The sequence below is a fragment of the Cherax quadricarinatus genome, chromosome 41, assembly GCF_038502225.1.
Source record: "Cherax quadricarinatus isolate ZL_2023a chromosome 41, ASM3850222v1, whole genome shotgun sequence".
Taxonomy (NCBI): Eukaryota; Metazoa; Arthropoda; class Malacostraca; order Decapoda; family Parastacidae; genus Cherax; species Cherax quadricarinatus.
The window spans coordinates 5,541,413-5,562,519 of NC_091332.1; the positions used below are offsets into that span (position 1 = coordinate 5,541,413).

Genomic DNA, 21,107 nt, shown 5'->3' on the forward strand with positions numbered 1-21,107 from the left:
CTATGTACTGTCCCGGCAGTCAAGAAAAATGCAGTCCACCCATCCTTCTCATTCGTGTCTAAGTTATTAATAATAAATATAAAATATTATATACTCAAACAGGCTCTTATTATCCGTGTTAAAACCTAGTTGCTAGGCTTCGGCCGTTGGTGAGGGGCTCTTGATTTAGGGAATTGGATCTGTGCTCCAGTTCCCCGAATTAAGCCTGAATGCCTTCCACATCCCCCCCCCAGGCGCAGTATAATCCTCCGGGTTTAGCGCTTCCCCTTGATTATAATAATAATAATAATAGGCTTCGGCCATTTTGCGTTTCCGGTATTTTGACACAAATGTTTATTTTTTTTATTATTGTTGGGTATTTTATCATGGTATGAATGTGTTTCTGTTGAGTGTTTATGTTCTTTGCTTTTGATGTTTGTTAATTTTATCCTTGGTGTATTTCTTTGTGTATGTTGTATATATATATTTTTGTATAGCTGTGTGCACTGAGTAATCTGTACGTTCAAAGTACTCTGAAAATATGCACAAATAACCCGCACATAGAAACTTAGGACGACGTTTCTGTCCGAATTCAAATAGTTAATAGTCCAAGTCAGGCCGAAACGTCATATTATTTGTGTATTGTTCCAGTCACGGTATTGTGCCTTATTCTTTCTACTAAATATCGCTATTACTGCTGCTGTTCCTTCTGTTGCTACTACCTCTGCTACTGCTGCTGTTATTGCTGCTGGTCCTGCTGCTGCTGCTGCTGTTGTTGCTACTGGTCCTGCTGCTGCTGCTCTGCTGCCCCAGCTGCTGCAGCTACTACTACTGTTGTTGCTCCTCCTTCCCCCTTTCTTCGTGTATCCACATACTCTTGCGCTACCGTCCAGGCTGGACATACTGAGTGCAAGAAGTAGGGCCATTTCAGCGGGAACAAAAATAAAAAATATATTTGTGTTAGGGACTCCAACATATTGACGAGGCAAGATTTCTCATCACTTAAACCTTTCGTAATTATTTATGAACGTTATCGTCTATGAACATAGTCGTCCCCGGGCGTTCCACCGCTCATCATCTCCGGGGCCTAACAAAGTATATACAAGTCAAGGATACCGGAAGGTAGGTTTAGAGCTGTGTGCGTGTGAATATGTATATATATATACATTCTCTCTCCTCCTCCCTAGACAGGCGGGGCGTGAGGGAAGTTGTTGAGTTTATAATCTAACTTGTTAGAGGAACCGGTGACGACGACATCAGGTGATGTTCTTCAAGTGTACTAGCTTGATCAACTTCACACTCTCCTGCCCCAACGAAAACAACATCCAGCCAACCAGAACAAGGTGCGACCCCCGCCTCTTTTTTTTCTGTTTAAACTGGTAATAAATGATTACTGTGGATAGGGATGCAGAAGGCAATTTGTATGATGAGTTAGGTGGCTCGTCGACCAATAGGATGGATACCAGGCGGCGATAGCCAGTCGTGTAAGGCGTGTGTGACGGGCGGGCACCCAGCTCTTCTTGACATATCCGGATCATTGTCACACTGTATTAACATGCTTGCACGAACGCAAACAAGAAAGCCAAGTGCATAGGTTGTAAGATATTGCTTGCTAATTTGTTTATGTCATGTCCGCTTGGAGAATAAGCTAAAGAATATTTAGAATACTAAAAACAGAGAAGTGCAGAATATATTTTGGTACTTGGTTGAGGTGTGTCGTGTTAGATTGGGTCGTGGATGTGGGTATTAATGCTTGCTCGAGGTGTGGAGAGTGTAATCATGTGTGGTGAGAGTGAGTTGTTGTCAGTGGCCACTGGAACCTTGTTCTGGGTTCTCAAGACTCTGAACATAGCCATCAAGAGGTCACTAAGACCATGTTCCTGGCGCTCACGACGTTATGCACCTTTCGGATGGCCACTTAAGACCACGTTCTTGGTGCTTAAGACACTGACTCGAATAAACGAGGGAGTGGTCACTAGACCTTGCTCTTCGTGTCTCACACACTTGATACACACCTCTCATTGCCTGGGTAACAGGCACTGATCTCTTTGTTAAATTAATGTTAAACACATTACTATGTCTGTATATTGTGTTTGACACTTAAATTCTAGTTCCATGAAGGCCACAAAAGGGAGGTGGGTGAACCTTGGTTGGTTAGGTTAATGTGGTTAACGTCTGCCAACCACATGAAGGAATTAAGGCTGCAAGTGACCTGTTCACCACAGAACCATATATATATTATCCTTGGTGTTTGGTACCTGGTGTGGTTCACCTACCTCTCCCTCTACTAGATTGGGAACACCGGCTTCAATCTGTTTACGTTCGACAGTGTTCTGTGGGGTGTAGCCTAGATTACTGGAACGAAGTTTGGCTTCTGTGACTGTTTACTTGCTTTTCATCCCCTCCTCTCCTCCCTCCCACCCTTTTCCAGTATTTCTATCCTTCCCCATCCTTCCCATCTTACGGCAGCTCTGGTCGTCTTCGTTCGTTCGTTCTACTGTTCACTAGACCTGTCCAACTGTTGCCTAGTTCAGATCTCATAGCAAGGTAACCAGAACTTTAGTTCAGTGAGTGACCTGTATAACACAAATGCTGATACTCGTGAACAGTGTATACCTTGTATAACATGATTGCCAGCACTGATGTTTTGTGTATACCTCTCTTAATATACCCATCTTTTGTTCGTTGTGTGCCTCATAACATGATAACCATCTGTTGTTCATTGTGTACCTCATAATATGATAACTCTCTCTTGTTCAGTGTATACCTCATAACATGTTAGCCAGCACAATTCAGTCGTTATCATCTTGGGGGTGGACAGAGGAACAGCGTAGCACGACTCCACCGTTTCATCATCAGGAAAACACTGCCTTTGATCCCACTGTTTAACTGCCATATAGCATAGTGTAGCAGCACACTGCTGATGTATCCAGTTTTGCTAGAAAAAGGGTGAATTCGCCCAAACACAACAATAACGAAATTTCAACAGTGTAAACACAGCACAAATATAACTCTTGACCGCTTTGTTGTATTTTTAGTGCAGTTGCTACTTCATGGCCGCCTGCTGACCGAGGCACTGTCTTGTGCGAATATGTTTGTACTCGCCTATTTGTGTTCTCCATTTTTTGTTTGTTCTCTCCTATTTTTTGTTTGTGCTTGCCTATTTGTGTTCTCTCCTATTTTTGTACTCACCTATTTGTATTCTCTCCTATGTTTTGTTTGTACTCACCCATTTGTTCTATTTTTTGTTTGTACTCACCTATTTGTGTTCTATTTTTTCTTTTGTACTCACCTATTTATGTACTCCTATTTTTTGTTTGTACTCACCTATTTATGTACTCCTATTTTTTGTTTGTACTCGCTTATTTGTGTTCTCTCCTATTTTTTGTTTGTACTCACCTATTTATGTACTCCTATTTTTTGTTTGTACTCGCCTATTTGTGTTCTCTCCTATTCGTCGTTGTTGGAGTCGTGTCTTGGAACTGACTCTTGTTGCTTTTCGGGAATACTCTAGTCTCGTGAGTATTACTAATTACCATCTGTCAAAGGCACTTACCGATAGACACACGGCCTGTTTTGTGCGTGTGTGTGTGTGTGTGTGTGTGTGTGTGTGTGTGTGTGTTTTACTGTGAACGTGTGAAATTGCGCTCACATGATCAACAGTCTCAATATGCGTGTGAAGTACAGCAGGAACTTTCAGATTATTTTGTGTGAGAGAGAAATAAGTGTTTGTGCAACAGTGTGCAACCATAACCTCTCTCATCATTATCAATATTACAGTATTATTACAAAGATATTTTTGACTATAGCTGATTATAAAACATATTATCATCTTTCCTTTCTTCTTCCTTCTCCTCTTTTTGATATTTTTTTTTTCCGTGAGTCAGCTTATGTGAAAATATTAACAATTTTAACCTAGTGCATTGCGCACGCACGCACGCACACACACACACACACACACACACACACACACACACACACACACACACACACACACACACACACACGCCGGGAGCTGGGTCTCGACCCCTGCAACCACAATTAGGTGAGTACATACACACATACACACACACATACACACACACATACACACACACACACACACACACACATACACACATACACACACACTCACATACACACACACACACATACACACACACACACACACATACACACATACACATACACACACACACACACCTACACACCTACACACACACAACAGGCCTAGTGTCTAATCGACATGTGCCTAGGACAAAATGGTAACTAACACACACACACACACACACACACACACACACACACACACACACATACACACACACTGCAACATACGGGCGCCTGGCAAACCTGAGAATAGCGTTCCGATACCTAAATAAGGAATCGTTCAAGACACTGTACACTGTGTATGTTAGACCCTTACTGGAGTATGCAGCACCAGTCTGGAACCCACACCTGGTCAAGCACGTCAAGAAGTTAGAGAAAGTACAAAGGTTCGCAACAAGGCTAGTCCCAGAGCTCAGGGGAATGTCGTACGAGGAAAGGTTGAGGGAAATCGGACTGATGACACTGGAGGACAGAAGGGTCAGGGGAGACATGATAACGACATACAAGATACTGCGGGGAATAGACAAGGTGGACAGAGACAGGATGTTCCAGAGAGGGGACACAGAAACAAGGGGTCACAATTGGAAGCTGAAGACTCAGACGAGTCACAGGGACGTTAGGAAGTATTTCTTCAGTCATAGAGTCGTCAGGAAGTGGAATAGCCTAGCAAGTGAAGCAGTGGAGGCAGGAACCATACATAGTTTTAAGAAGAGGTATGACAAAATTTAGGAAGCAGAGAGGGAGAGGACCTAGTAGCGATCAGTGAAGAGGCGGGGCCAGGAGCTGAGTCTCGACCCCTGCAACCACAATTAGGTGAGTACACACACACACACACACACACTAACATAATTCGATATAAAACGAGCTCTTTTACAGAAACAATTTTCAAAGTAACAGGAAGGAATTAGAGGGAAAAATATAAGGTTGTGCTCCTGGTTCCTGGACTTTTTTGAAGAGCTTCCGTGGACCCCCTTGAGGGGCCGCGGACCACTGGTTAAGAACCCCCTGGGCCAGACCAGTAAATGAATGGGGAGAGCAGAGTAAGACATGCGTAGCATGGACCAGTAGGACATGCGTAGCGTGGACCAGTAAGACATGCCTAGCGTGAACCAGTAAGACATGCCTAGCGCGAACCAGTAAGACATGCGTAGCATGGACCAGTAGGACATGCCTAGCGTGAACCAGTAAGACATGCCTAGCGCGAGCCAGTAAGACATGCGTAGCATGGACTAGTAGGACATGCGTAGCGTGGACCAGTAATACATGCCTAGCGTGAACCAGTAAGACATGCCTAGCGCGAACCAGTAAGACATGCGTAGCATGGACCAGTAGGACATGCCTAGCGTGGACCAGTAAGACATGCCTAGCGTGAACCAGTAAGACATGCGTAGCATGGACCAGTAGGACATGCCTAGCGTGGACCAGTAAGACATGCCTAGCGTGAACCAGTAAGACATGCGTAGCATGGACCAGTAGGACATGCCTAGCGTGGACCAGTAAGACATGCCTAGCGTGAACCAGTAAGACATGCCTAGCATGGATCAGTAGGACATTTCTAGCATGGACCAGTAGATTTGCGAAGCAGCAGATCACTTGCGAGAAGAATACCTTCCAAGCCTCGCCTAGGACACTGTAGTGAGTAGCAGAAGTAGGCAGCTTGCCACAGAGGTGATCACTCAGACTGATGGTCAGTTAGTGTGTAATGTTGACATCAGGGAGAGACAATGGTGCCTGCAGTGTGTGAGATCAGGCAGCTGTGACGTAATGCATAATCTAAACGTACGTTCTTGTCTCAAGTAACGCAGGTAATACAATGTCGCTCGTTCTATTATCCACGATGACTACAGGTAATATATTTTCACTTTGATTAAAGTAGAAAAAATATGGAATTCAGGTTTTAGTAATTATTATTATTACATTTTTGTGTTTATACTGACATCCTAAAATTTCATTATTTATTTAGTATGCTGTGGATAATATCTGAAAATATATTTTATATATTTTAATGTTGCAGTGTTTTACGTAATAATTATTATAATTGTAATTATTTGTAATGAAAATATATACTTCTGGAATCATCAGTAAACTCATATTCATTTAATAATATAGCGCCTTCAGGTGTGGCTGGTGTCTCCTGAAGGTGCCAGGCATTGTCAGGAAAGACTTTTAGAAGTCTCTCATGATAATGCCTCACTTATTTGTGGTTGCAGGGGTCGATTCACAGCTCCTGGTCCCGCCTCTTCGCTAGTCGCTACTAGGTCCACTCTCTCCCTGCTGCAAGAGCCTTACCGTGAGTTCTTCTTACTGCAGGAGTAGTGACGAGGTGTCAGACAGTGTCAGGAAAGACATGAAGTCTCCCGCTTCAGGAGACTTGGTAAGTGGTGCGTGACAGTGACTTGTCACTCTCACTTTCACTGATCATTGCTTCACCAAGGCCAGCCGGCCAGCGGGTCTCCTTCATTGTTTACGACAGGTCGACGACTTTCTCTCCGTGGGAGGGCGCTGGAGTCGCCCTCCGCATGCGTCGCTCTTCGCACGCTTCATGCGTCTCTCCCCACGCGTCCACTGACGTTCACACAATATACACAATGAACTCGGTAAAAAAAATCCACAATACCGTGGCCGGAACAATTCACATATAACCCGCACTTAACCTCATGACGAACTTTCGGTTCCTCCTGGATCAGTGTCCAGTCACTAATAACTTCGTTAGTGTGTATATATGATGTCAGCTGCATTGCTTCCAGAACACAATGAAGTAACGTGACCTAACGTGATGTATACACGACCAAATATCTGTCTACACTAGAACAAAACCACGACAAGTATCTATCTACACTAGAGCAACAATCACGACAAGTATCTTGGTACACAGGAGCAACAATCAGCGCTAACACCCATGACAACACACACACACTGGCATACAAATTTCCCCTTTGATCAAATCGGGCTAAGTTCTATACCTCAAACATTGTGAAATCCCTACGAGTTTAGCGCTTCCCAATAGTAACATTATGTGGTCGTACACAGCGTTGCCAAACAAACGACGCAAGTGATTGTTTAATTTTCGAAATTGTATGACAGACATGTGTGTGTGTGTGTGTGTGTGTGTGTGTGTGTGCGCGCAAGATAGAGAGAGAGAGAAAGAGAGATTATTATTATAATCAAGGGGGAAGCGCTAAACCCGGAGGATTATACAGCGCCTGGGGGGGGGATGTGGAAGGCATTCGGGGAACTGGAGCACAGATCCAATTCCCTAAACCAAGAGCCCCTCACCAACATCAAGGAACCTTCCTTGAGGGGAGAAAGAGAGAGAGACTGTGAAATACAGTAAATGGCTGACTATTCTGGTGTTACACGAGACAGACAGCTGTTAATCAGTGATGTTGCTGCATATTATATGTTAGTTTACACTAGTTCATGGTATGGTTACAGCAGGTGCGGTAGCAACAAGCGTGGTTACAGCAGGTGTGGTTACAACAGGCTTGGTTACGGCAGGTATGGTTACAGCAGGTGCGGTAGCAACAAGCGTGGTTACAGCAGGTGTGGTTACAACAGATGTGGTTACAGCAGGTGTGGTTACAACAGATGTGGTTACAGCAGGTGTGGTTACAACAGATGTGGTTACAGCAGGTGTGGTTACAACAGATGTGGTTACAGCAGATGTGGTTACAACAGATGTGGTTACAGCAGGTGTGGTTACAACAGGCTTGGTTACGGCAGGTATGGTTACAGCAGGTGCGGTAGCAACAAGCGTGGTTACAGCAGGTGTGGTTACAACAGATGTGGTTACAGCAGGTGTGGTTACAACAGATGTGGTTACAGCAGGTGTGGTTACAACAGATGTGGTTACAGCAGGTGTGGTTACAACAGGCTTGGTTACGGCAGGTATGGTTACAGCAGGTGCGGTAGCAACAAGCGTGGTTACAGCAGGTGTGGTTACAACAGATGTGGTTACAGCAGGTGTGGTTACAACAGATGTGGTTACAGCAGGTGTGGTTACAACAGATGTGGTTACAGCAGGTGTGGTTACAACAGATGTGGTTACAGCAGGTGTGGTTACAACAGATGTGGTTACAGCAGGTGTGGTTACAACAGGCTTGGTTACGGCATGTGTGGTTACAGCAGGTGCGGTAGCAACAAGCGTGGTTACAGCAGGTGTGGTTACAACAGATGTGGTTACAGCAGGTGTGGTTACAACAGATGTGGTTACAGCAGGTGTGGTTACAACAGATGTGGTTATAGCAGGTGTGGTTACAACAGATGTGGTTACAGCAGGTGTGGGTACAACAGGCTTGGTTACGGCAGGTGTGGTTGCAGCAGGTGCGGTAGCAACAAGCGTGGTTACAGCAGGTGTGGTTACAACAGATGTGGTTACAGCAGGTGTGGTTACAACAGATGTGGTTACAACAGGTGTGGTTACAACAGGCTTGGTTACGGCAGGCGTGGTTACAGCAGGTGTGGTAACTGGGGTCCAGTCTAGGCAGAGAACATAACTAAGGACCACTATAGTCAGAGAAGAAAGTAATCGTGAAAGCAGTGTAATTACAGTGAAGTGTATCGTCGGCGCCTGGTGTTCACTAGTTCCTGTCACTTCACACAGGAGACAGCAGTAACTTAGAGGGAACTTACCGGAGGTGCGCAGAAGAGAGATTTTCACCCAATACACTGTCGTTAGTGGGCGAAACTACGCCCTAAATTCTTCACGCTTTCTCAGAGTTCGAAAACCAGGTGCTCTGAAGTCATTTGCGGAAGTATTTCTTATAATGGGTTGCTATTCTTATATAAATTATATCCTACCGTCTTAGCATCTTCAAAAAAAAGACTGAGATTAATGGAAGCTAGAGTGAGGCTGATCGGAACTGCGTCAGTTCACTTGTTTAGCCATAAAAGTTATAAGAATGATATGAAAGACTCCTAGAACAAAATATTTTCTCCTTAAAATGTTTAAATTGTGAATGAATTATGTTATCATCTGTACCCTCGAGTGTGGAAATATAAACACATGTGCAGTTTAATGTGATCCTTTACTGACAACGTTTCGCTCACTCAGTGGGCTTTTTCAAGTCACAAACAGATCTGTTTGTGACTTGAAAAAGCCCACTGAGTGAGCGAAACGTTGTCAATAAAGGATCACATTAAACTGCATATGTGTTTATATTTCCATTGTGTCGGTATTTTATACCATTTATTTACACCCTCGAGTGTGGGTCATTAATGTCGATTTATTTTACACTACCTGACCCCCAGTATGGATCTGTCACGGACGATGGATCTGTCACGGACGATGGATCTGTCACGGACGATGGATCTGTCACGGACGATGGATCTGTCACGGACGATGGATCTGTCACGGACGATGGATCTGTCACGGACGATGGATCTGTCACGGACGATGGATTTGTCACGGACGATACACTAAGTATCGTTCTGTGTTTTAATATTTGTTTGCGTGGCCTGAGGGCCGGGTGTGAGAAGGTTGTCATGCAGATCTGTTATTAGTGAAACATCAGCAAGCTAAACGTTTCGTACTGACAGGATTGCCTGGCTTTTTTTTTTTTTTTTTTTTTTTGTCTCGTGACCTTTTAATACGATTACAGGAAAATGTTTCAAAACATATTTGTATTCAACATCCTCTTATTTTTTTAACTTTATCGTTAGTTCTAATAATTGTAATGTTACCCGTCTAATTTCTAGGGAAAGTGGGTTAGAATCCATAGCCACTCTTGTCGTGAAATTCAAAAGCCGGGACGCTGCTTATCCTTCCTAAGATATTACTAAAAAATGACGTGAATAAGTTTTCTTTGGATTTACACAGCTGTAATTTGGAGCTTAAGAAGGACTAAGTGTTAATGTTACGAAGGGAAAGCTGGAACACACGTTGTAGACTTCCTCGTTACTTTTACACACACAGACTCTAGACAGTCTTCCTCACAACAGTTGCTCACACCTCTCGCTTAGTATTAATGTTGGTAGAATTACCGACAATATGTTAAGTAAAAGGACACAAGTGCCACTAATGCGACATTTATTGTGGCCACAATAAATGTTGCATTAGTTTCACGTGTCCTTTTACCTAAGCTCTCACTTGCATTCTTCTTTAATTCACTCACATTTATTTACACTCATTTCTGTTTTGGTCACTGACATCATTCTTCTTCCGGCATTCAAGAGTCCACTTGGATGTTCCCCTCAAATCTTTGACGAACGCATCACTGACTATACAGTGCTGGAAGGTGTCTAGCATTATTCTGTTTCATACCTGGTGTACGCGCGCACACACACACACACACACACACACACACACACACACACACACACACACACACACACACACACACACACACACACACATCAATGCACCACGCAGAATCAAGGACGTATATACAGAGAAAGATCGTAGTCGGCAGGATTCAATCTCACTTCAGGGAGACTGGCAAGGTTCCCAAAATGATGTCACTTACCCCTTGTGATATTCATGATTTACATCGCTTGTGAAACATGGAGAGAGAAATAACCTCTCACAAGACAATGAGAAACTCATACAGACTGCGAAAATACATTTGTTTGTCTACTAATTCATGTGTAATTAACGAGTGCTGGTGCGAAACACCTTGGCGGTGACGAGGTGAGATGTTGGTGGTGATCTAAATAATTAAAGGTGGGATTTAGAAGGAAATGCTAAGGGGTGGAGATAAAGGAAAAGATTAAGGGATGTAGATAGGTTAAGGGCGGTAGATAAGAGCAATAGACTAGTGCAAGGGGGAGGGGGACCTTTATATGTTGGAAGGCCGCATTAAGTTTAGCTGTAATCTAATAAGGCCACAGTCATGAAATTTTGATTAGATATTCTGCAAAATGTCGGTTATTTTGTAAAAAGTTAATTATTATATAATATCTTAAAGAAAACTAATTCATTCAGGAGGCCGCACAGCCCTAGAAGGTCGCCGGTTCCCCATCCCAGGCACTAGGAGGAGGAAGACTGGCCTTACCCCAGCCAACACTCGCCTTATTCTCACTCGCAAGATATACAAGATAAAAACTGACACGTTACCAGAAGACACCTGACGTTTTCAGCCAGCTGGTGATCCTGTAACTGTCTTGAGGAAGCTGGCAGCCAGCTGGTGATCCTGTAACTGTCTTGAGGAAGCTGGCAGCCAGCTGGTGATCCTGTAACTGTCTTGAGGAAGCTGTCAGCCACCTGGCGATCCTGTAACTGTCTTGAGGAAGCTGTCAGCCAGCTGGTGATTTTGTAACTGTCTTGAGGAAGCTGTCAGCCAGCTGGTGATCCTGTAACTGTCTTGAGGAAGCTGTTAGCCAGCTGGTGATTCTGTAACTGTCTTGAGGAAGCTGTCAGCCAGCTGGTGATCCTGTAGCTGTCTTGAGGAAGCTGTTAGCCAACTCGTGATTCTGTAACTGTCTTAAGGAAGCTATCAGCCAGCTGGTAGATCCAGCTGATTGCAGGAAGATTTAGTAACTGAAGACAGAGTGGCAGTCTCCATGTGCCTCTGGTTCTGACTATTCAAAGCAAGGAAAGTTGCAGCCTCAATCCTCCTTTCGCTGGTAGCGAAAACATATATTACCTAATCCTGATCAGCCGGGCTGTGGTGCATCTGTTGGACTGCTGACGGCCGGCACTAACAGCTTCATCGATCAGGCCAGCAACCCGTAGGCCTGGTCTGGGACCGGGGGCAGTGACCTCCAGAAGCGAGTCCAGGTACTGAGTTAATCCTTGTAAGACAGTCAGCCTCAATAATAATAATAATAATAATTATTATTATTATTATTATTATTATTATTATTATTATTATTATTATACTGTTTGACATAAGGAATATTGAAGCTTGATCCTCCGTCAGCTATTCTCACCAAATCATCCTTATTGACGTCTTTCTCGAGGTACTGTGAGATCGATTCTCGGGGATGGGAAGCGTGTCGATTAGGAAATATAGTTCGTGTGGTCACGTGATTTGTGGCCATGTGGTGGTGGTGGTGGTTGTGGCCAGGTATCCATCTTAACGACCGTAGTTACTGAAGTTATTGACAGGTTAACCTCGTTTGTCATCTCTGACCTCAAAGACGCCCTGGGCTCAGCTTCCCACTAGTGTGCCGAAGGCAGTAACGCATTATTAGGTACTGCTGCTGCTACTACTACTACTATTACTACTTTAACTATAAACCTTAACTTTCGTAAGTGTCAGTCTGTAATAGATTCAAGTTCTCTCTCGATCACTCTTAATAGTTTGTTATAAGTATAGAACAACATGCTTGCGGCCAGCAGTAACAACCTGGTTGATCAGACCCTGATCCACCACGAGGCCTGGTCTCAGACCGAGCCGCAGGGGCATTAACCCCCGAAACCCTCTCCGGGTAAACTCCAAGCACTCCAGGTGTTAGTTTACAACCATTTGGGCCATCTCTCCGCTGTATTCCAGTATGGTATGGTATATTTACCCCCGTGCTTTCGTTATGGCAGTGGTTGGAGGGAGTAGAAGGTGAGGAGAGAGCCTTCTGCTTTTCTATCATTGACTCAGACACCTAGATAATACACGATTGTCCTTAATCTAGGTAGAATTAGATAGGTCTTCACAGAAGATAGTCTCGGTGAGGACTTCCATGTCCTCTTTCTCATTTGCTTATGTACTCTCACTCTAATATACTCCTGTGTACTCCCTTGTACTCTCATGTACACAGCTCTGCGGTGGAAGAGTATACACAGATCCCACAGTAGTGAAGAGAAGACGTGCTGCAGGAAAATCTTTCATTGGGAGAACGTTTCGCTCTGTGCAGGCAAAGACTTCATTAAGACATAAACTAGGGGAAGTACAATGTCTGTACCTTAAAGGAGGAGTTTGGGATATTTGCTGTTTGGAGATTGATCTGGACTGTCGTATCTGTGCGCCTTTCCAAAGACAGAGATATGTGTGAATGATGGTGAAAGTGTTTCGTTTTTTGAGGGTGGGCTTAAATAGCAACGCACTTCTTGCCGAATAGGGTAAGGCTTGCGTTGCAATAATTTCGCAAAAATCATTCTGAACCTAACGATAAAAATATATTTTATTGTGATTATTATTAAATTTTTGTAATCTTATCTAAAATATATTTATTTGGATTAAGCTAAATTAAATTGCGCTTGTTATAATAACATTAGGTAAGTTTTCTAAGGTTCTTTTGGTACACTATTAATTTTTACATTAACGTAATTGAATAAAAAATATGTATTTAAACGTACAATAATTTTTTTTAGAAAGTACTATATATATATATATATATATATATATATATATATATATATATATATATATATATATATATATATATATGTGTGTGTGTGCAAAACAACCACTGTGAAAGAATAGAGAAATTCCAAACGCTTTCGTGATTAATCACATTGATAATGTGAGTAGTCACGAATGCGTTTGGAATTTCTCTATTCTTTCACAGTGGTTGTTTTTCATGTTCTGAAATCACCTGTTTACTGTGATCTTATTGCATATATATATATATATATATATATATATATATATATATATATATATATATATATATATATATATATATATATATATATATTCAACAAACCGGCCGTATCCCACCAAGGCGGGGTGGCCCAAAAAGAAAAACGAAAGTTTCTCTTTTTAAATTTAGTAATTTATACAGGAGAAGGGGTTACTAGCCCCATGCTCCCGGCATTTTAGTCGCCTCTTACAACACGCATGGCTTACGGAGGAAGAATTCTGTTCCACTTCCCCATGGAGATAAGAGGAAATAAACAAGAACAAGAGCTAGAAAGAAAATAGAAGAAAACCCAGAGGTGTGTGTATATATATGCTTGTACATGTATGTGTAGTGTGACCTAAGTGTAAGTAGAAGTAGCAAGACGTACCTGAAATCTTGCATGTTTATGAGACAGAAAAAAAGACACCAGCAGTCCTACCATCATGTAAAACAATTACAGGCTTTCGTTTTACACTCACTTGGCAGGACGGTAGTACCTCCCTGGGCGGTTCCTGTCTACCAACCTACTACCTGTAATATATAAATATATATATATATATATATATATATATATATATATATATATATATATATATATATATATATATATATATATATATATAAACACTGATCCCTGGCTGAAGGAGACTCAAACCTACGAACCTTAGGACAAGGTACGCAGTGCTTTACCAATCTACCCACACTGGACAATACCTTGGCGTGTAGCATGCGCTACACGTTTGATCCAAGGCAGCCAGCTTTCAGGGAGAAGGCTTACAGCTTTTCATCTCATCCCCTGCATGCATCAGCCTTACTAGAGATTTGAACAATGCAAGGAATTCGCGAGAGCATGCGAAATATACACAAACACTGATCTCTGGCTGAAGGAGACTCGAACCTACGAACCTTAGGACAAGGTACGCAGTGCTTTACCAATCTACCCACACTGGACAATACCTCTCGCGAATTCCTTGCATTGTTCAAATCTCTAGTAAGGCTGATGCATGCAGGGGATGAGATGAAAAGTTGTAAGCCTTCTCCCTGAAAGCTGGCTGCCTTGGATCAAACGTGTAGCGCATGCTACACGCCAAGGTATTGTCCAGTGTGGGTAGATTGGTAAAGCACTGCGTACCTTGTCCTAAGGTTCGTAGGTTCGAGTCTCCTTCAGCCAGAGATCAGTGTTTGTGTATATTTCGCATGCTCTCGCGAATTCCTTGCATTGTTCAAATCTCTAGTAAGGCTGATGCATGCAGGGGATGAGATGAAAAGCTGTAAGCCTTCTCCCTGAAAGCTGGCTGCCTTGGATCAAACGTGTAGCGCATGCTACACGCCAAGGTATTGTCCAGTGTGGGTAGATTGGTAAAGCACTGCATACCTTGTCCTAAGGTTCGTAGGTTCGAGTCTCCTTCAGCCAGAGATCAGTGTTTGTGTATATTTCGCATGCTCTCGCGAATTCCTTGCTTATATGTATATTTTATATATATATATATATATATATATATATATATATATATATATATATATATATATATATATATATATATATATATAATTTGTATATAAACTTCCAGGACCTCGTTTGTTAAGTAAAACGTGAATGTTATATTATTATCGTGTTACACATAATTCCTTTCCCGATTGTTTCATCTGTCTTAAATTCTCGACTCCAGGGTCAGCCTCCATTGTTTGCGCTTGCTCCTCCCACCACCTGACCCACCTGTACCACCTGGAGTCTATCCCCCCCCCACACACACCTGGCGTCTGGGTCCACCAGCATCCACGCCACCAATCTCACCTGTGTGTTCCTTCCTGCGAGACGGTAAGAACGACTTCAGTGACGGCCAACTCATGCAGTTTAGTCTGACGGAGAGAATTTGAAGATGATTAGGAAACCTAGTAAATGTTAGAATTGTAAAGTCTTGAAAAATAAAAGGATTAATTCTTTTTTTTTTTTACAATGAACAAAAAATGTGAAAATGTTTTGAACTCGAAATAAGACAATAGACTTGTAGAATGTTATGGTGCCACTGTTTTGTTTTTGTTAAAGAATAAGGTTATGCAACCCTTGGTGTGGAAGGTCTCTCTCTCTCTCTCTCTCTCTCTCTCTCTCTCTCTCTCTCTCTCTCTCTCTCTCTCCCAATATTTTATAAGCTAAGCTTCGTTTTTTTAATACTGGTTTGATAGGTAAGGTTTGTCAGGAAATATGATAAGTGTTTCCTGACGCGAGTCTTAGTCATGTGATGACCCGCCACTGGAGCTTTTGGTCATCTAACAGAGGCCTTTCCCTGGCTTACCGATCCACCCTTTTAAAAATTATGGTTATGATTAGGAATTATGGTATTTGACAGGTGTCAGTATAGCATGGCTATCCCATAGTGTCTTGTGTCCTGTCCTAGGTGAAGCAACAGCGTGTCTGAATATATTAGCTCTGATGTGGTGTGTGGAAGAAACGTGTTTGCCGAGTATGTTGTGCTGAATCGTCGAATTTATTCATGAGCAAGGGCTAAGTCCGTTTCGCTCACACAGAAATTTCGACGCATAGGCTACGTGTTTCGCTCCTGGGCTGTACTTGAGAATTTCCCAAGCACAGTCCACGGAAACTCTTCTTTCCATTGGGTGACGTTGCTCAGTGCACGGGCTGTGCTGGGGAGACGGGAGCTGTAGCATGTCGTGTGGCGAAACGTTGTCCCAAGGAAAGATTTCCTGTGCAACTGTTTTATTGTCTTCTCGGTAATTCGACATTTCATTCAGTCTCCGAAGCCTGGTATAGCTCACACCACGGGCGAGACTGACTCACCTGGCAGCTACAGCCCACACCAGGGGCGAGACTGACCCACCTGGCAGCTACAACCCACACCAGGGGCGAGACTGACTCACCTGGCAGCTACAGGAGCTGACTCACCTGGCAGCTACAGCCCACACCAGGAGCGAGACTGAGCTACAGCCCACACCAGGGGCGAGACTGACCCACCTGGCAGCTACAACCCACACCAGGGGCGAGACTGACCCACCTGGCAGCTACAGCCCACACCAGGGGCGAGACTGACCCATCTGGCAGCTACAACCCACACCAGGGGCGAGACTGACCCACCTGGCAGCTACAACCCACACCAGGGGCGAGACTGACCCACCTGGCAGCTACAGCCCACACCAGGGGCGAGACTGACCCACCTGGCAGCTACAGTTAACACCAGGGGAAAGACTGACCCACCTGGCAACTGCAGCTCACACCAGGGGCGAGACTGACCCACCTGGCAGCTAGAACTCACACCATGGGCAAGACTGACTCACCTGGCAGCCACAGCTCACACCAGGGGCAAGACTGGCTCACTTGGCAGCTACAGCTCACACCAGGGGCAAGACTGACTCACCTGGCAGGTACAGCTCACACCAGGGGCAAGACTGACCCACCTGGCAGCTACAGCTCACACCAGGGGCGAGACTGACTCACCTGGCAGCTACAACTCACACCAGGGGCGAGACTGACTCACCTGGGAAGATTAATGTCACTTATGATATAATTAAACTAATACGAAATGTACTTGGCAATCCAATGTTCTAGTTGTAGAAGATACGCAGTGAGTCAGTAACCTTTATGATGGACCAGCATCACTGTACCACTAGTAAAACATTCTTGATGGAGCAGCATCACTGTACCACTAGTAAAACATTCTTGATGGACCAGCATCACTGTACCACTAGTAAAACATTCTTGATGGAGCAGCATCACTGTACCACTAGTAAAACATTCTTGATGGACCAGCATCACTGTACCACTAGTAAAACATTCTTGATGGAGCAGCATCACTGTACCACTAGTAAAACATTCTTGATGGACCAGCATCACTGTACCACTAGTAAAACATTCTTGATGGACCAGCATCACTGTACCACTAGTGAAACATTCTTGATGAACCAGCATCACTGTACCACTAGTGAAACATTCTTGATGGACCAGCATCACTGTACCACTAGTGAAACATATCCTCATATCCTTGACGAGCAGCTGGCCCTGAAATGGGGTGCCGTATTGCTACTGAAACCTCGTGGTCCAAGAAAATGGAGCTACCTTGTTGTTCAGATCTCATTGTTACCCTTGCTGGTTTAACACTTCCTCCTGAATATAACAATGCTCGCTGCTGGTGTGAAAGACTTGCTAGGCTGGTGCTGGAAGTGTTACCACGCAGCATTAAATTTAATACTTGAAAACGTTAATTGGCCTCCTTAGAGGCCAATTACCTTACTGACGGTAAAGGACTCTTGATCTGAAGAATTCCTGTAACTCACTATCCATAGATATAAATGCAGCTGTATTCCTGTTAGTCCTTTTGGAGCTTAGTTCCTAGGTATTTTGCGTATCCATATGCTCTTACGCTACCGTCCATAGGATAGGTATGAAATGCACAATAACCTAGCCTCTTCGCTGGCAAAAATCTAAAAATTTCTAATTCATACTGCCCTTCTTAGTTGTCGTCGTCCCGGCCAGTGCCCCGGGTGTGTTGACTGACGTGAGGCTCTCGACGTAGAGTCAGTTGTGGATTCTGTATTGTGCACCTCACTTGCACTGAAGACACGGCAGGTCCCCACCATATGAATGTAACTGGCACCCTACTAGAACAAACGCTGACACTCCTTCGGGAGTCAGTAACGGTATACCACCTGGAATAGAAATGTCAGGGTAGCGTTCCTGCGAAATATACTAACATGCTACAGTGTGTACTGCGCCTTGCAGATCATGACCCGTTCTATTGACCCCAATTAAAGATGCCCTTCATTACCCACACAGGTTTAACGTTTGTGTCTTTGTATTATGATTCTGCAAATATATTTTGACCTAGGACGTTATTTTGGATTTTGTTTGCGGACAAAATATTGTGTGACAACCTGTTCTCGCACGCCTAGTTTTTTGACTGATTTTTTCCAATATTTTGGAGTGATTTGGGTCGAATTTCAGATACCATGTATTAGAGTACAAATGTCGATCATGCTCTGATCTTTACTCATATATATATATATATAAGTTTTCGGTCTTGACTTGGGTCGTGTTTTAAGTTGGGTCGTGTTTGTTTTTGGATCGTGTTTTGAATTCGCTGTGACCACTGCTCTTGCTTTTGGTATTTTTTTTCTGTGGCTGTTACTGTCTGTTTTTCTTTGACCTTTGTATTTATTTCTTTGTACGATCATATCTTTGTGTGTGTCACCGTTGTGTACAGTCTACCGTTCAAAGGCCGAGAGGCAGCTGCACAAGCTACCACTCATAGGATGAACTGCAGCTGCACAAGCTACCACTCACAGGATGAACTACGGCTGGTTAAGACATGAGACACCTTACAGCTACTTCTGGACTACTTCCTGCCTCGCCTTCCGCTTCCTCCCCAGCTGTCACCCCTCTCTCCAGCCCCCTCCCCTTCGTTTACTCCTAAACTTCCTCCCCTTCCCCTCATCCCTTCCCCTACGTCCTGTGACACCTGGTCTACTCCTTGGGGACCATCTGATACAAGCTTCCCCTTGAGACCAAAGCTTACTTTCCCTTAAACCAGACGCTTTTTTATACTAAAACCTGACGCTTTCTTTCCACTGATCCCTGACACTTCTTAAGCTCTGCCCCACTCCGTGAAGATGAATTATTATTATTATAATCAAGGGGGAGGCGCTAAACCCGTAGGATTATACAGCGCCCAGGGGGGGGATGTGGAAGGCATTCAGGCTTAATTCGGGGAACTGGAGCACAGATCCAATTCCCTAAATCAAGAGCCCCTCACCAACATCAAGGAACCTTCCATGAGGGGCCATGAAGATGAAGTGTGTATGTATTGCCAGGAGCTGAGTCTCGACCCCTGGAACCACAAATAGGTGGGTACACACACACACACACACACGCTGTGATTCGGCCCCTGCAACCACATGTAGGTGAGTACGTACACACACACAAACACACACACACACACACAGTTGAGATCCAAGTTTTTTGTATACATTACACCTTTCTTCCTCAAAACAGGTATTAAAGTATGTATACATGTATACACAAAGATGCACCCCATGTATATCTGCATTTAATGCATTTAGCCCATATGACTGATGTATTTAATGCATTTAGCCCATATGACTGATGTATTTGATGCATTTAGCCCATATGACTGATGTATTTGATGTATTTAGCCCATATGACTGATGTATTTAATGTATTTAGCCCATATGACTGATGTATTTAATGTATTTAGCCCATATGACTGATTTTCATAAGGAGGTTTTTTCGTCATTTGTTTTTGATTGGCCAGTGTTATATATATATATATATATATATATATATATATATATATATATATATATATATATATATATATATATATATATATGTGTGTGTGTGTGTCGTGCCGAATAGGTAAAAACTGGTCAGTTAGCAAGGACTCATTTACAATTAAGTCCCTTAAGATTTTCTCTTATACACTTGAAAATATATTTTTTTCATATATGTTAATGTAAAAATTAATAATTTTGTACCAAAAGAACCTTAGAAAACTTACCTAACCTTATTATCACAAGCGTAATTTAATTTAGCCTAATCCAACTAAATATATTTTAGATAAGTTTACAATAATTTATTAATAAACAAGCACAATGAAATATTTTTTTTCGTCAGGTTCAGAATGGTTTTTGCAAAATTATTGCATACACAAATTTTAGCTTGCCTCATTCGGCAAGAAGAGCATTGCTATTTAAGCCAAAATCGCAAGTTTCACCTATTCGGCACGACATATATATTATATACTAACACGGAGTTTCACAACTGCTAAGCACTACAGACAAGGAATTTGAGACACGGAGATCCGACCTCGCCCTGACGACAGTCGCTAACACCAACAGTTTACGTGGGGGTAATCATTACGTTGTAGATTTGTCGTGTTGTGCGCTAGAAAATTCGAGGCTAGGTACGGTAGAGTACATGGAAGTGTACCTCTGGCGGCTCAAGGAAACACTAGAAAAGTGTAACGGAAGAGGAAGCCAGAGATTACGAAGATGACGAATGATGAATGCACTGAGAAGTGGATGTTCTTACGCACGCTATGAAGGACCTCCTTGAGACACTTGTACGTGTTTCACTGCTACTGCTAGAAAATCCAATCATGCGAAATAGCTCAGAGCTGCTCTTAGTGTATATTATCCATGAACAAGATATACCTATTGGGGTCCAAGTCTGATTGAATGTGTGAAGGCTTACTCAGCTCTGTAACAACTTCAGACAGTATTACCAAAGCTGGTTCCTCCTCAGGAAAATTAATGTATAGGAAAAGAATAAAAACTGACAAACATAAACACTTTATTATTTAGAAAATATAAAATATAAAACACTTAAATATGAAGTACTAATCCTACATTAAAGAAAATGAAAAATGAAAAATATAAATGATAACTGAATTCAACGCTAATATAAATGTATATAAAACGTGGGTGTCTGGTGTTGGTGACACTGCGTGTTATTGAAATCGTAGCCGTTGCTGATGGGGGGGGGGTCGCAG

At 43.0% G+C, this 21,107-nt stretch overlaps 1 protein-coding gene and 1 long non-coding RNA gene across 2 annotated transcripts in view; both read left to right on the forward strand.

Moving 5' to 3' along the window:
* The window catches only part of LOC128695885 (uncharacterized), a 230,606-nt gene that overhangs the window by 21,465 nt on the left and 188,034 nt on the right, over positions 1–21,107 (forward strand). The window lies entirely within an intron of this gene.
* LOC138853811 (uncharacterized) lies at positions 1,171–15,531 on the forward strand. Its single transcript, XR_011392975.1, has 3 exons — positions 1,171–1,322; positions 6,300–6,463; positions 15,258–15,531. It is a non-coding gene; the product is annotated as an uncharacterized lncRNA (long non-coding RNA).